This window comes from Anas platyrhynchos, chromosome 6 (assembly GCF_047663525.1).
Source record: "Anas platyrhynchos isolate ZD024472 breed Pekin duck chromosome 6, IASCAAS_PekinDuck_T2T, whole genome shotgun sequence".
In the NCBI taxonomy this organism is placed as follows: Eukaryota; Metazoa; Chordata; class Aves; order Anseriformes; family Anatidae; genus Anas; species Anas platyrhynchos.
Genome location: NC_092592.1, coordinates 17,560,950 through 17,574,839, shown reverse-complemented (window position 1 = coordinate 17,574,839; position 13,890 = coordinate 17,560,950). Strand labels below are relative to the sequence as shown.

At 38.1% G+C, this 13,890-nt stretch overlaps 1 long non-coding RNA gene across 1 annotated transcript in view; it reads left to right on the top strand.

Moving 5' to 3' along the window:
• Window positions 1-609: 609 nt before the first annotated feature.
• The window catches only part of LOC140002726 (uncharacterized), a 70,582-nt gene continuing 57,301 nt past the window's right edge, over window positions 610-13,890 (top strand). The window contains exons 1-2 of the long non-coding RNA XR_011810005.1: window positions 610-734; window positions 6,076-6,256. This is a non-coding gene — a long non-coding RNA (uncharacterized lncRNA). The remainder of the gene's footprint in view (window positions 735-6,075; window positions 6,257-13,890) is intronic.

Here is a 13,890-nt window from a genome sequence, read left to right as displayed (position 1 = left end):
AATAATTTGTTTATCTCCCTATTTATTGGTTCATTTTAATAGTTGACAATTTGATCTTATCAGTCATATCTAGTCAAATAGTCTGACAATACCAGGAGAGCTAAGCACTCTCATATCAATACACAGTTACCGTTACTGATACCATTACTGACTGCATAATGCTTTTCATGAAAATTAGGATATTCACATTGTTGGTTTTGAGTGCTTGATTTCACATCAAATATTGCCAAAAAATGTCATGTACCTAATATGTGCCTGTGAAAATGCCAAAGACAACAAAAATAATTCTGGACTGTGTTCTCATGTTCCTATAACTTCTAGGAAAAATAAGGAAAATATTACTTATTTTGTTCTCTCCTCATTGATATCTCAGAAGTAACAGAGCAAATTTATAGTAATAGTAACAAGATGAGAAATTATTTATATTATTTGTACATGTTGCATGTAGACTTCTGTTGGCTATACATTGAAGCAGGCTCAGATTTATACTTTATAACACCCAGTTTAATCGTCTAAACTGTTGTTGCTGTAATGGAATAAAGCACTAAATTTTGAGTGTTGGAACTGATGACACACTTCCTTGTTAATTGGCTGCATCTGGAGTAGAGGACTTGATGAAACTGAGTACATACAGCTGTTTTTAGCAAGTCTGAAGTATTTAACTTCTTCAGTAAGACACCTAGGGGATGAACTAAAGACTGAAAGCTTTTGTGTGTCAAGTCATGGTCAAATAGGTAAGACAAAATTCCTGGCATCAGAAGGTAGACGTGAAAGTCTGGAAGAAAAGCTATTGTATGTGCTTGCTTTTTATTAAGTGGAATTATTTTGATAATTAAGCCATTATTTACCTTTTTTTTGGGTATGTCTGAGAAAATTGATTAGGCAAATACTGTTGATGATTTGTTTAACAATTTTTAAAAGGTTTAAGTCATCAAAAACAGAGGTTGGTCTACAGTATGTGGCTGTAAACTGCATTTGTTAAAGACTTCTAACGTTATTTTATTATGAAACGTGGAAGTGGAAAAGATAAGATGGTCTACTTTGGATTGCAAGTCTGAGAGCCATTCTTCAGCTAAGGCATGTTGATGTTGTTAGTTACTTCAGAAGTAAATGAATTTTTAATCTCTTTGGTTTAGGAATTCAAGGCAGTCAAATATGTGCACTTGTTATGTGATTCCTTCAGAAGGCAAGATTTTTTTAAGTTCAAAGCAATACTGAAATGATGTGGTAGTTGAAATCATACGAAGTCCTCAGATATTTCCCTAAAATATTTTATTTGAAGGAAAAACACGTTCATTGGAATTCAGATATATTTTTAGTTTACTCTTTTTAACTTAAAAAACTCTGATTTAATGATTTAAAGAAGTAGTGGTTTTCTAGGTGCAGCTCTTAAAATAACCAAATTAAAATTTTCCTTTTTTTCCTTACAATATAAAATTTCATTAAAGGTTTCTTTTTTTAATTTTTTTTTCTTTTTCTTAAACTACTATTATACTTCTCAATATTCTTCCTGTATACTCTATTGCCCCCTTTTATTTTTAGGGAAAAAACACTGTATAACCTGGAACAGATTGTTTTGTTTGTATGGGATCTTGTGTAGATTTGATTAACACTACACTGTCAAGTCTTTAGGGTCAGGGCAGATTGTATTAGAAGCATGACAAGTAGTTAATGAATTTGCATTGACTAATCCATACAAAGCTAAAGATTTTTCTGTCAGGATTAATGTCCAAAAGGAGTAGGACACACTATTTGATACATTATCTTACACTGAATCACACTCTTATTGGACATAAGATTAAAGAACTATGTTATTTTGTCTCCTTCCATAGATACACAACTGTTTTTTGCTATGATGCTAATGTATAGTCATTGCTTTAAGAACTCATTTAATCCTAAGTAATGTCCTGTTGCAATTCCTATGTTTAAGATAGGTGTAGTTGCAGTAATGGGATAAATACCGAGTCTTGCAGATCTTCGTGTCATAATAGTTACTGCTGCTGTGTAGCTATTCAGATTATTACAAATGTTTATTTATGCTTTCTGGTTGAACAGAACTGTTGGTGATGAAATGTATTTTTTTACTTTCAGTTGTTGTCCAGATAGGTTGGATAGGTTGGTTAATAAACAGCAAAAGAGTTGCTGTTTATTAAAAATTTAGTGGCCTAAATGGAATGAATACTTGGTGATCCTGTGTTATTTCTGGAAGCAGAGCTTGGCTGAAGTAATTGTTGGAATGTTTTTTCTAAGGAAATAGGACATTGCTAATATTTTGTCAAAATAGTAAGAAGAGAGAGGATTAAGCCCCAGGTTCTGAAGAAAAGGGGTTAAGGAAGATGTCTCATTGAGTTTAGAGCACAATTTTGGAAGCTATGTGAAATAAGCCAATGAAAAAATATATCATCATTGTTATTAGAGATGTCCGTTAAAATCCCAGTAAAGAAATTAGTCCACACAATAGCAACAAATCCTTAAAGAGAGCACAACAGGGGAGAGGTAGGGCAAGCTGTTCTCTTTAAGCATTTTTTCCCTTTATTTTTAAAAGTTGATTGCTTTGTTTAGGACTTAAGCCATGTAGCTGTCTGGCAAAAAGAGACATTCACCAGTTATAATGTGGCACCTTTAAATAGTGCAGTTTGTACTAGTTGTGTTTCAAAGAGGATAGTGAACAAATTGTGAACTCTTATTTACATCTTCATTGGTACCAGTTGTCTGTTATATAGAGAGATGGCTATGTAAAAAAAAAAAAAAAAAAAATTCCAAACAATGAATCAATAAGTATCGTGTTCAAACTATATTTTGAACTAAATAGCAAGGCAAACTTTAAATGGGGACAGAATAGCAAAATGCATTTCTAAGCAAGGAAACAGGTGACTTTTTTGATAAGTTAGGCTATTAGCTTGATAATTCTATAAAAACTATATTCAGGAAAAACACTAATTACTTAACTTAAAAATCAAGGCTTTGGGTTTATGGTAGTTAAATGAAAATGACATTTCCATTCTCTGTAATGGTCTTAAAAAAGAAAAAGCTAAAAAAAAAATAATAATTACATTGTACTAGAAAGATTAGAAAGCAAAACAGGAAATAATGCTGCTCTATAAACTCATGGTGTTCATGCATATTTAACACTTCAGCACTGATCTTTCCAACTTAAGAGAAAAAAAAAAGTAGAATTGAACAAATTTCATTAAAATACAGTGAACAAGAATGTTCTAAGGTATGGAAAGAATTTCGTATGAAATCCTAAATTCAAACTAAATTTAGTGAGATATCTTAATCTGGAATGAGAGAACTGGAAAGGTGTGTGGAGAGAAGAATTATTAATAAATAAATAAAAAGAACTTTTTATTTTTTTCCGTGTGTGAGTATGAGTAATTCTTACCAAATCAAATATTCTGAAGTCCATGGATGACACCTCCAGCTCAGGGATTTGCCTGAGGCTTGATGAACGTAATGGAAAACTTTTTGGTTTAAAATTATTTTGTGAGAATTGGTAGTAGATGGAAGTTACTTTATCATGCATCTGGGTCCCTCTTCCTCTGTTATCCAAGAGAGAAAGTTCATATCCTGTTGTCGTGGTTTAACCCGGCCGGCAGCTAAACACCACGCAGCCGTTCGCTCACCCTCCCCCCTCCCTCTCTGGGACGGGGGAGAGAAATGGAAAGTGAAGCCCGTGAGTTGAGATAAAGACAGTTTAATAAGACAGGAAAATAATAATAACAATAATAATAATATAATAATAATACAATGGTGATAATAGTACTACTAATAATAGTATGTACAAACAAGTGATGCACAATGCAATTGCTCACCACCCGCTGACCGATGCCCAGCCTAACCCTGAGCAGTCCGGCCCCCTCCCCCCGGTTAGCCACCCCTATATATTGTTTAGCATGACGTCAGATGGTATGGAATGCCCCTTTGGCTACTTTGGGTCACCTGTCCTGGGTCTGTCCCCTCCCAGCTCTTACTGCACCCCCAGCCTGCCCGTTGGCAGGACAGAGCAAAAGGCTGAGATGTCCTTGGCTTGGTATAAGCACTGCTCTGCAACAAATAAAACATTGGGGTGTTATCAGCACTCTTCTCATCCTAAGCCAAAACACAGCATTCCACCAGCTACTAGGAAGAAAATTAATTCTGTTCTAACTGAAACCAGGACACCTGTGTAAGAGCGTTTGTAATGAAGTCCTTTTGCTTTGTCTTCCCATTTTAAGAGAGAGCTATATCTTTTAGTTCAACTAGTTAAGTTGCTCTTTGAGAAATGTTTTGTTGTCCAAGGCTCAAGTCTAGTTTACTCTCTGTATGAAGTCATTGCACAGAAAATGTCTGGCGGTATCTAAAAAAGCTTGAGTAGTCTCAGTGCTGCTTAAAAGTATCCAGAAGAATAATACGATAATATAAAGAATAAAAATTAGTTCATGAATAATATTCGCCTATAAGATAAGAGCAATGTGAGGTTGTAAATTAATATTTAGGGCACATCCTTCAAAAGTGGAGAATACTAAACGTGATTTACCTTGCTAGTAAAGCTGTTGGCTGTGCAGATTACATTCATCATTATCACTTATTACAGCCATCTCAAGATGAATGTCACTGGCTGACACCAACCGTTTGGTTCCTGAGGTGAATGTAATCGTACACCCCTCGTAAATACTGCTCACTTATGTCTCCTGCCGTCTTATTTTTGATCAACTCTCTGCTGTAAATACCAGCCACCTACTTTCATACCACATGGTACATCATGGTGCATTTAGGTGTTGTATATAAGTGCTTTCACAACTGCTGCAGCTATTTTAAACTGGGGATAGATCTCTGTAACTTAGATAAATCAAACGGAAACTCTCTCTTCAGGGAGAACTCTAACATTTCCACTATCCAAGAGCTTGCTTAGGCTCTTATATATGTGTGCTCCTCAGTTTCCCATTCATGGCCATGGAATTCATCTATGCCAAATATTCTCTTTTTATATTCTCTAAATGTTAGTGAATTATTTTTATCACTTTTTCCTCGATTGCTTGTATGTGTAGTGAAATCATTCCTTGTGCATCTCTTTATTCTTCTGTTTTGCCTGTGGCTTTTCAAGTTTGATGTTTTTGATAGTCAATTGAAATAACACTGTTTGTGAATCTGAAATATCAGTTCTTGCAGTGTATTGGTGAAAACTTCATAATAATCTTACAGAATCTATATTTGGGTTGGAGTGCAAGGAGTATGAATTTCATCTGTTATTCAGAAGAGATCGTTTAGTTTCATGGGATATTCAGAAAATTTGTGTGTTCTTATCAGGATGCCCTTTTCAAGATTCTGTTGCTATTTCTTTAACAAGAATAGGGAGGGGAGAAAAAAAACTTAATAGAACTGTTGTGCTGCATCAGAATACTACAGATAATATTGCTATTTGCGTTCTTTTAAGCTACAGATATAATTGAGACAAATGAGGTAATGGTAGTGGTGCCCCATTAGAGCTCCAAGGAGTTTAAGAGGAAGGAGCGCTCAGAAGTGTAGTGGTGGCAACAGTTTTAAGTGCTTCATTAAGGAAGTGAAGCAGTACTTAGCTTTGCCATCAGATTCAGAAAGATTTCTGTTTAACCCATGGCATACTGTATTTTTGATATAAATCTGTGTAGTCGCTAAATATCTTTTGAACATATTTGATTTCCATCTAAATAAGATTTCTGTGTGGTTAGGAAATAATTACTTAAATGGGAGATCGTATCCACACCTTAGTCTTCTGCAGTATGGCATTTTTGCATATTGGGAAGCAGGGGGAAACAAATTTGGAGTGTTAAGCAATTGTGTGCTGCCATGCTGGAGTGGTGCTAGTGGAGAAGCTGTAGTTTCCTTGTCCTCATCTGTCCACTCTGTATCTGCCTTCTTAAGTGCTCTCTGTAGTTTAAAATGTTCGCTCTCAGTCACTGTCTGTTATGTGGTGCAGACAATTGGAGTATGGTTTTATATTAATAAATATGTGGTAAGACTCCTACTGCTTTCCCATGTGGAAAGCCACTATCACATGCTTCGAAGACAAATACTTGTTTGTATTTCTTATGCTGCATTTTATTTTTCCTCTAGGTAATCAAGCAGCAAAAACAAAAATTAAGTCTGGATTTAGATGTCATGAAACGGTAACAATGCAACTGAAAACCTCCTTTGGCATATTGCTCTGCACCACCAGGTATGAGGTATGGTGTGGTGGAGAAGAAGAGTCTAGCTTGCTTCACAACTCTTGTCTGGAGCTGCCTTATTTCTCAAGGTAATCAATGCTTCAGTCCACAGATCAGTGGTAAGAATACAACTGTTAGCGTGGGGACAGATGAATGCATGTGTAACACTTTAAGTTCCCATCAGCTGTACATTAATCAGGATGAGACAATGAAATTCTACTCCCAACTACATTTGTTCTCTCATTTTGGTCATTGCAATCACTTGTTAGCTGGCCCATCAGCATGGTGAGGTTGTAATGCAGAATGCAGTCAGCCAGGGGTCAGTAATTACAAAGCCATAAGTTGCCACATCTTGTAGCTTCACAGGTTGTTTTGTTGTTAGGAAAAACGTCTTTACTGGTAGTGTAGTGCAGCAACAGAATAGGTGATCCAGAGAGTTTGGGCAATTTGCTTGAAGGCTCATAGAACTTGCCTAGACAATGCAGTTGACCTGATTTACTGTTGTCAGTAGTCTGTTGTGAGGAAGCAGCGGCAGCTCTCTACCATGGAAGCGGTGAGGTCCACCAGCAAAAAAAAAAAACAAAAACAACAAAACACTGGAGACCTCACATCTTTCTTGGCTGTTGTGGCAGATTAGTACTATAGATGTTTAGCTATGTTGTACAATGTATTTCATAAAATCATAGCATATCCCAAGCTGGAAGGGACCCATAAGGATCATCAAGTCCAGCTCCTGGCACCGCACAGGTCTACCCAAAAGTTTAGACCATGTGACTAAGTGCCCAGTCCAATCACTTTTTTAAATTTGAACAGGCTTGGTGCAGTGCCTACTTCACTGGGGAGCCTGTTCCAGTGTGCAACCACCCTCTAAGTAAAGAACCTTTTCCTGATGTCAAGCCTAAACCTCCCCTGCCTCAGCTTAACACCATTCCCATGGGTCCTATCACTGGTGTTTACAGAGAATAGGTCACCTGCCTCTCCACTCCCCCTCACGAGGATGTTGTAGACCACGATGAGGTCCCCCCTCAGCCTCCTCTTCTCCATGCTGAACAGGCCTGGTGACCTCAGCTGCTTTTCATACATCTCCTCTAGGCCCTTCACCACCTTTTGTTGCCCTCCTCTGGGCACTCTCCAACAGTTCAATGTCCTTTTTGTACTGTGGTGCTCAGAACTGCACACAGTACTCGAAGTGAGGCTGCACCAGTGCAGAGTGGAGTGGGGCAATCACCTCCTTCAACCAATTAGCAATGCCATGCTTGATGCACCCCAGGATACAGTTGGCCCTCCCGGCTGCCAGGGCACACTGCTGGCTCACATTCAACTTGCTGTCAACCACAACCCCCAGATCCCTATCTGCAGGGCTGCTCTCCAGCATCTCATTGGCCAGTCTGTATGTATTGCCAGGGTTGCCCCGACCCAGGTGCAGGACCCAGCAGTATTTGATATATCTGCAATGAGTTACAAAAATAATTATTACTGCAGTTACTCTGGGTTGCAGAGTACTCATGAATTGTGTCTGTGTGGTAGCCCACTGGAGGATTCTTGTGCAGGTTTGCATTTGGCAACAAGGGCTGAGTATGAAAAGGGGCATGCAGAAAAGGGACATTACAACATCTTTTACAAAATAGTGTTTTTTTTTTTTTTTCTTCCTGCTTTCAGACACATAGCAAATCAATATTCTAATCTTGATATAGAATAACCCATACTCTAATAGCTGGTATGATACTAATCATTTAAAACTGCTATAAGCGTCTGTGCACTTGTGGAAGTACATGCACACACAAAAGTGTGCAGCGCACTTGCACAACAAGTGTTAAACATACTGTAACATTTTTGACAGATTTCCAACAGATGAAAAGCATTAGAGCTGCCACTGAATGCGAGGCTGGTCTGGATAACCTCCAGAGATCTTTTCCAGCTAACGTTTCTATGATCAGTCTCTGAGTGACTCTTCAGGAAAAGCTGAGTTTTGTCATACTAGAATAAATTTAAGACTGATTTAAGATCAAAGGTAGTCAATTCTGTAGGCATTTTAAAACATTCAAACATATTAACAAGCAACTGCTTACACACTAAGAATTCTTGTCTGTCTTATGGCTTCATAAAGCTGATGAGTGTCCATGCTTCTATTGAGGTAGAACTGATGAAGCAAGTACATGACTTGCTGTCTTTTTGAGACTTGCTTTAAAGATATATGAAGACTTCAGGGTAGGCACTTCTGTATGTGTTTGTACAGTCCATGATCAGTGTCTATCAGCACAGTTGTTTTACAGATGAAACCTATTAAAATCCTTCATTACAAAGTAAACTCTATAGTATTGTGATGAAGGATCCAAGAAAAGAAATTTTATTTATTTATATATATATATATATATATATATATACACATGTATATATTATATATATATAATTATTTATATATATTATATATATTATATAATAATATTTATAATTACATATATAATTATTTATATATATAATTATCTATATATAATTATAAATATTATAATATATATAATATATAAAAATAATTATATATATATAATATATACGTGTGTATATATATATAAATAATATTAAATAAAACAGGGTACGATAATACAGGTACTAAGGCTCAAATTCAAGAAACTTTCTTATGCGTAGAAGAATGGTGTGGGAGTAATTGATACCAATAATTTTTAAAATTGTGTTGCTAGGCTGTTTCCATAGCTCAGTGAAACATTTATTTTGTAACTAAATAGCATCATTGTAGCATCATTGTCAGTACTGGTTAATTACTATCATTAACAAATGGGCTAATTTCTTTTGGTTCAAACTCCTCTTACTGAGAAGGATTTAAAATACATTTTTATATATGTATATATAAACTTACTCATATTAAAAAAAAAAAAAAAGAATAATATATAGAATATATTTAAATATACTATATAATAATTTTAGATTATATTTTCTGTTATATACTACATATAAATACAATTTTGTCTTTCTTTTAATGAGTTCTTTGTTACTAGTATCTATAATGACTTACTGAAGACTTCTGAACATCCTACAGATCCACTAGCTCTACTATATAATGTAGCTTGACAGAGGGAATGCACACAAAGCTACCAGTAGAAAAGATTTAAGTGGATTTCACCACTTGACATCAAGCTATACTGAATCTAACAAAAACTCTATTGTAGGTCTTACTAGATTTTAGATGCATCATGGCTTAGATTCATGAGAAAATAGAGGATTTCAATACAGTGTTGTAAGAGGAGGCCGTGCTGCTAGAAGGATGGGAAATTTTCAAGTAAATCTTTATTTGTGGGGTCTTGGAGCAATGTTTTACTGTCTAAAACTAGTTGAGTTTTGTTTCTTTAGAGCAAACTCAGTGTGCTAACTTGCACCATATTTTTTTGTATGACCTTTCCTCTTATACCTTCTGAAAACAAAATGTTGCTAATCTAGACTGAGAATTTTTGCTTTGTATAATTTGACATAACGTGGATGGTCTAGTCCTGAACAGCATTGTTTTAATTTTTTGTTCCTTTCATTATGAGAGTTCATAGAATCATAGAATATTCTGAGATGGAAGGGACCCTTAAGGATCATCAAGTCCAACTCTTGACACCGCACAGGTCTACCCAAAAGTTCAGACCATGTGACTAAGCGCACAGTCCAATCTCTTCTTAAATTCAGTCAGGCTCGGTGCAGTGACCACTTCCCTGGGGAGCCTGTTCCAGTGTGCAATCACCCTCTCTGTGAAGAACCCCCTCCTGATGTCAAGCCTAAATTTCCCCTGCCTCAGCTTAACCCCGTTCCCGCGGGTCCTGTCGCTGGTGTTAATGGAGAAAAGGTCTCCTGCCTCTCGACACCCCCTTACGAGGAAGTTGTAGACTGCGATGAGGTCTCCCCTCAGCCTCCTCTTCTCCAGGCTGAACAGGCCCAGTGCCCTCAGCCGTTCCTCGTACGTCTTCCCCTCCAGGCCTTTCACCATCTTCGTAGCCCTCCTCTGGACACTCTCCAACAGTTTCATGTCCTTTTTATACTGTGGTGCCCAGAACTGCACACAGTACTCGAGGTGAGGCCACACCAGCGCAGAGTAGAGCGGGACAATCACCTCCCTCGACCTACTAGCGATGCCGTGCTTGATGCACCCCAGGACACGGTTGGCCCTCCTGGCTGCCAGGGCACACTGCCGGCTCATATTCAACTTGCTGTCTACCACGACCCCCAGATCCCTCTCTTCTAGGCTGCTCTGCAGCGTCTCATCTCCCAGTCTGTACGTGCAGCCAGGGTTTCCCTGTCCCAGGTGCAGGACCCGGCACTTGCTCTGATTGAACTTCATGCGGTTGGCGATCGCCCAGCTCTCCAACCTATCCAGATCCCTCTGCAAGGCCTTTCCACCCTCATTCGAGTCCACAACTCCTCCAAGTTTGGTGTCATCGGCAAACTTGCTCAAAATACCTTCTATTCCTACATCCAGATCGTTTATAAAAATATTGAAAAGTACCGGCCCTAAAATGGAGCCTTGAGGGACCCCACTGGTGACCGCCCGCCAGCCTGACGCAGCGCCATTCACCATAACCCTTTGGGCCCTGCCCGTTAGCCAATTGCTCACCCATCGTATGATGTTTTTATTTAGCTGTATGGTGGACATTTTGTCCAGTAGGATCCTATGGGAAACCGTGTCAAAAGCCTTGCTGAAGTCCAAAAAAATCACATCAGCTGGTTTCCCTTGGTCCACCATACGGGTGATCTTATCATAAAAGGAAATCAGGTTAGTTAGGCAGGACCTACCCTTCACAAACCCATGCTGGCTGGGACCAATGACTGCTTTGTCCCCCAGGTGCGCCTCAATAAGTTTGAGAACCATCTTCTCCATGATTTTACCAGGCACTGACGTGAGACTGACAGGCCTGTAATTGCTAGGGTCTTCTTTCTGACCCTTCTTGAAAATAGGCACAACATTTGCCAGCTTCCAGTCTACCGGGACCTCTCCAGATTCCCAGGATCATTGAAAAATAATTGAGAGAGGTTCCGCGATGATGTCCGCCAGCTCTTTCAGCACCCGGGGATGAATCCCATCCGGACCCATGGACTTGTAGGGATCCAGGTGGAGTAGCAAATCCCGCACACGTTCAGGGTCGGTTGGGAGTTTGTCATCCCCACCGTTCCGGTCCTCCAGCTCAGGGCACCCTGGGTCCTGAAGCCCATCATCGGCATTGAAGACATTCTAGAAGAATGTCTTCAAGACATCGGCATTGAGTTCCATTCTAGAAGAATATGGAAGTCTGAATCAAAAATACCTGAATTCACTGCATCCCAATTTGAATACGGTATCATCATATAGGTAGAAAAAAAAATAGATTACACTTTTATTTGATTAGACTCATTTTTAAAAGCTAATATTTGGGTGGGGGAGTTGTAGGGATATGTAAAGACTTAATGTAAACTAAAATTGAAATAATATACTACTCCTTTCCTAGTGGAACTATATATTACCCACTTATGTTAATTTACGTTTTTTTACAGACAGACATATTGAACTTGTAACTCATGTTGGTTGTTCTTGTACTGTCTGTGTAGCAATTTGAAAGGGGAATGCATTTCTCTTGGTCCATCAAGGGAGTTTGTTGCTGCTACTTTTCATCAGTTCACACAAACTGCCAAAACCAATGTCTGCCTTGCCCTCCTTAAGTCTAATGCACTTTCTTTTTAAACTCTGGGGATTAGACAAAGCTTTTATAACTGGCAGCATGGCAGAGCAAGGGAAGAAGGCAAAGAAGGAAAAGAAAGATACTAAAGCTTCTTACTAAGACACTAGGACCATTGCTTTTCATCAGAGCTGCCCCTGTGAAATGGTGATCCTTCCAGCAGCCCTTGGAAAGTTGTACTCCACCACTAAATGGAAAACCACAATTATGCTCTGGTGGATGTTCCAGATTACAGTATTTCTTATTTTCACTTTTTACAGTTTCAAATAAATGTCTCCCTTGTTTCTTTCTGCCTTACTGGTCCCAGAATTGCATTCACACGAGTGAAGAACTCCTTATGTTCACAGCTCACAGGTTTGCTGGGCTATCTGTTTCTGTTATGCCTTTTTCTACTATCATGGGAAGTCAATATTTCATCATCTCTTTCCTCTGAAATCCAATCTTCTTCCTGCCTGTCTCTTCATTTTCTGAATTTTAGAATCAGGGTGGATTTTTTTTTTCAGCTTGCTTATTTATCCATGAACCAACTCCTCCTCCTTGTGTTACTGCTTTTTCCATCAAAAGTTTCAGTCCTTCTTATAACACACATTTAATTCTTCTGCTCCTGACTAATTCCTTATTGGAAAAATAACATCTTGATGACACTTTGCTCATAGAGACTAATTGCTCAAGTGCCTTCCACATGCTATTTTATATTCTTTAGCCCATCCTATTTCTTTGGTATTTCTCTACCTACGATTAACTGACTCCTCAAAGGGGAAAAAAAAAATATATATATATATATATATATATATATATATATATACATATATATATCTAAATGTACACATTTAAATACTTTTTTAGTTTTCAGGTCTTGCATATGTATTTGAGGGACTAGACTAAAAATCAGAAATAGGTATAGGCTGTGTACCACAGATACTTATTAAGGTCCCTCCTTTCTTGGCAGGTACTGACAGAGTTAAGTGAGATCTCCAAATTATGTATTCAACACATGGGCAGGGTTAGGAATCTCAAAACAGCACCTACAGCATATACTATCCTCAGTGGGGATAAAAATGCTGTCGAAAATTCAGGAGAGGGGGATGCCTGACTTATGTGGAAATACATGTCTCCATAATGGATATGTAGATAGAGTTTCAAACCCATTCTTTCCACCTCCACAGAGCTCACTGTTTCTTTGCCAGAGCCCTGTAGGAGTAAATATTTAGTCCTGCACAGGGTTTTCTAGTGTGCACACTCCTGGCTGTGATGACGTATATTTTGCATAAAATAGTTAGAGACTCATGGGTGGACTGGGAGAACACGATCCTTCAGCTCTGAGACTCTGGTTGCAAGTGGGAGAAGGTGTCAGGTTTCAGTCCCAGACTCTGCTCAAGGACTATCCTTTACAGGAGGCAGGTGAAGACATTTGTCTCAGCTGATTGTTACGAAAAGTTGGGGGGGTGGGGGGGCAGGGAGGGGAGACAACACCTGACATATACAGGAAAGTCTTGATGGTTTTATTCTAATTAGTTAATTTAACTACTTAATTCCATAAATCAAAAAACTGTGATACAACCTATGACTGTAAAAAACGCATTTCTTCCCTAAGGAGTTGCCCTTTTGTAGGTGTGATCTATAAAACACATCACAGCAATCCAGCTTTTAGAATTTACATCTTAAATATTCCATGAGGTTAAATGAATTGGCTGCAGCTGTAGTGGTGGTACTCTGGCATTACTCTCCATGCAACTGTAAAATCACTTCAGACTGAAGACAAGATACTTGCACCATATTTGAAGTTTAGTCCTTTTTTCTCTCCTTCCCAGAAACCTTGGTTAACATCCCATGATCTTTAAACAAAGATTTTTTTTTAAAAAAAAAAGTAATGACATAAAATTAAGATCCCTCTGAGAGCAGAGTAAGGCAAGATTTTAAAATATCAATGCTTATTTACTTATTCAGGATGAGTTTTGAGTGCAATGCAGAATTGATTGTAGGATAGGAAAGACTGGTAAGATTTGAAGGTCTGAATTGATGCA